We start from the raw sequence: 3883 nt of genomic DNA, 5'->3' as shown, positions 1-3883 counted from the left end.
TTTTTCATTATATTTTCCATTTTAAAAAATATTTTTTTTCAGGTATCAGAAAGCCGGGGACTGGTAGGCAGAAAGAATTCTTTGCCAAAAATCTGGTTTGAATTATTAGATGCCAATTCCTTATGATGGTGGGTTTGCCATGTGGACAAAGCCTTTACTGCCTGATCTGCAATCCTGCACAGTAACCCTGTTAGCCTCAGTAACAACTGAGTATTTACAGTATCGATAATCAGTATCAAAAATATCAATAATTGGTACTGGCAGCAACTTAGGATTTTCAAAAAATATGATCCTAAAGCACTATAGTACCAATTTTTGTTTCATATACAGCTCTGACTGTAGAACACAACATTAAACATTTCACAAATGGCAGAATTCTCAATAGAGATTATATGCTTTATCTTGCAAATTGTCTTCAAAGAGGTAGCAGGAGATATTTGGATATACAGCCACTCAGCAGGATGCAGACAGTGCAGAGAAGGCAGCTGCAGAGTATGCAGATTGCATAAACTGTAATTTTGAATCCAGACAAGACCTCTGTTTAGTTAAAAGAGAGCAAGCAAAAGATAAATGTTTAAAGGAGACAATAAAATTCTGCTTTGTAGTCTTGTACTTGCACTCAGTATATTACTTTGGTTCTTAGAAGCATGCACATTTTGCACTATTTTCTAAAAATTTTATTATAATCTGACTGTTACCACAGAATGGAGAACTAATTCCCCAATGCTTGTGTTGCATAACATCTATTTCAGCACATCCTTTTGATAGTATTCCAGAGTTTAGTAACACATTATCTCCTGGCCATGCGAAATTATTTCCTGGAGAGCTTGCAAGACTTATTTCTACAGTAATTCTAAATTGTGCCTCCTATTAACTAATGTTTATTCTCACGTTTTACAATTACATTAAAAATGTCATACCCATAAAACAAATAAAAAGTCTATCTAAAGTCTAATTAGGTGCTGATGATTCAGCTTTAGACATTGAAAGCTGTTAAGCACTGTCCCTGAAGCCAACTTCCACCTTAAGTGGTTTTAAGTCCATTTTGTTTGTTTCCTTCTTTTTTCACAGTTCTTCTGAGATACACATCAGTTACCTTTGCACAATCTGAGATGATTTTATAAAAAGCAAACCTCCAACCAAGAAAACTGCTGGATCACATATGTCCTTTGGTTATTTAGCTGTTTCAGTTTTTAAAAGAAATAAATGAATGCCAAAGACTGGGCTTTGAGAACATAGGATTTGGTTGTTACTGAAAACAAACTGTAAAAGCACAAATTACAATCTGCATTTTTATTTAGCCAATAATCAGCATATATCAGTATTCAGAGTTTAATTTACTTTCCTTTTGCCACGAAAATGTTTAGCAAAGATCTTCCTGAATCAGCTGAATAAACAAGCAATTTCCCTGTATCAGAGATTTTATTAAATATAAGGTTTTTTATAAGCCAGAGTATGAATTCTTACATATGAATTCTTGTTCCAAAACAATTGTCACATTTGCCAAGTAAGTACCATGTGAGAATAAGTCAAACTTTCTCTGTGGAAGTGAGAGAAGAGGAAAATACACTGCAGATGAATAAATGGAGTAGATTAGACTTGGTATGTAAATGCTTTTCCTGAAATTTCTAATTAGTGGCCAGACAATGTTTCCAAATGCAAGCTAATAGTTGATATTTTTTTAATATCCCAAATATTCTACTTTACCATTGTTATCACTAACCTTATAATTTCTGAAACCTCTCGCTTTTTCAATGATCTAACCAAATACAGCTGTAGTTCTTAGTAAATAATCTAATCTGGTAATCTAATATAATCATATTATAATGCTAAGGCAGCCACTGGAGCATGGAAACCCTCAGAGGGCTGTTTGGTTGCTTGACCAGTTCCTCTGAATTCTGCTTCTTTTTTGCCTTTCTTCTGCCATCCTTCCTCTTGCCTTTGCTTTTCTCTTTACTGTTCCATTCTCATACTGTTTCATTTATGGCTTCTGTACCTCATACCATGAGTAAAGAAAAAACCAGCTCCCTCAGCAGCAGTTTAATAATTGTTTTCTTTCAATTCAGCAAGTGTGGGATGTAAGATGGCAAGAGCTAAGATGAAACCCTGCAAAGATGTTCATCATGTCTTCTGACTGCTCACCAAAGTTAACTTGGTGGAAAAAACAGTCCAGTCCTATACAAGACTAAACAGCAAGTCACTCACAACAAATTGTCTCCATCTGAACCTCCACAGTTTCCATTTATTAAGAGCTGACAAAGCTACAGCTAGGTCCCAGATGAGATTGCCCTAGCAAATCCATTTGTGCCAGCCCCCAGTGTTTAGTCATATATTTCCACCAACCAATCCATGTTGATTCCAGGTGGATAAAATCTGTCTTACCAAAAGGTGCTGCATACTCAACTAGTAAAGAAAGTTAATAAAAAGTTCTCTTTTCACCCATTCCAGGGAGAGCTAACTGGAACTACAAGCCAGTCCTTCCATATCTTTAGGCAGTTGACACTCCCCTCTCCTCTGCCTCTCCCTCTCTTTTCCTTCCAGTCTCTCTCCTCTCCTTTCCCTCACTCTCCCCCACTACCAAGAAGTAAGTCTCTTCACTCCTAACTGGTTCAGATAAAACAGCTTTCAAGTGCAAGCCAGTTTTTTTCCTATTAAAAGCTGAAGATCATCTACCATTCCTAAACAGCTTTATCTGAGTTGGATTCTCTCTCCGAATCTCATCACTCCGTGCATTTTTGCAAACTGGCAGATTAACAGTCATGGGGGGGTTCAATCTCTCCTCATAGCACATTGCATTGTGAGTACACCTGAATACACAACAAAGGGCCTAATTAAACAGTCCCGTTCCCAGTCTTTTGCCATTAGCTGTGTTTACTGGGAGTCTTTATGAAATAAAATTTTATTCTGAAGGTTACTGTAGAGGTATTGGAAAATATGGATGGAAGCATGAACATGTCTAGTGCTGGAAAATCAACATACAGGGCATTTACTCTGCATAAACTCTGACAGCTCTGTCAGCATGGCGAGCTAAGATAACAACAACGCTTTTTTGCAGTGACCTTTTTTATAGATACAAAACTCTTGCACAACTCACCCTCTGCATAAGCTGAAGTTGGCAAGAAGGAAGAAGGCAGGAAGTACCCTACCACAAAGTTATTCTTTCAGAGAATACCACCTTGCTGGAGTTCATTTCGCAATACCAGCATTGTTATTTACCAAGCAATAAACAGAAATGCATATAAAGCACATCTCTAAATATATACACACACATGTGAGTGGGCTTATTAGGTAAGCACACACACATATAGAAAAACATGTAAACAATTTCATTTAGCCCAAATTGCAAACCTGAGCACCAGAAATTGTGCTCCCGGGTCACTATTGTACAAGGTGGGAGATTTAGAAAAAGGGATGCAAAATAGTCGCAGCTCCCATACAGTATAACCCAGCTGTCCTGGAGGCAGTGACCCTCGAAGCTGGGCTCTCCAGAAGATCACCAGCCAAAGGCCAGGGTCACACACGTTCTGCCCGAGGCAACCTTCCCCGCGCAAGCCCTAACGGAGCCGTTTGCCGCCGAGCGTTACCCCGGCCCAGTTGCTCCTGCAGCCACGGGCCCTCTGGACCAAAAATAAGTCCCGATCCTGGGTCCCTACCCAGCCCGCCAGCCTCCCACCGCCCTGGGGGTCTACGAGGCGGCTTAGGCCCCAGGGCCTCGGTCCAATTAGCCACCGGTGGGAGCCCCCGCCCTTCCTCCGCCACTTAAAGTGCGGTGGGGTCGCCTCGGAGCACGTCCTCACGCGAAGAGCAGCGGTTGTGGCAACAGCCTCTTCCTGGCGGTTTTTTTTTTTTTTTTTTTTTTCCTGGTTTTTTCGTCCCAGTCAAT

This window comes from Zonotrichia albicollis, chromosome Z, assembly GCF_047830755.1.
Source record: "Zonotrichia albicollis isolate bZonAlb1 chromosome Z, bZonAlb1.hap1, whole genome shotgun sequence".
NCBI lineage: Eukaryota > Metazoa > Chordata > Aves > Passeriformes > Passerellidae > Zonotrichia > Zonotrichia albicollis.
The sequence above is the reverse complement of the archived record's forward strand: the minus strand, read 5'-3'. Positions refer to the sequence as shown.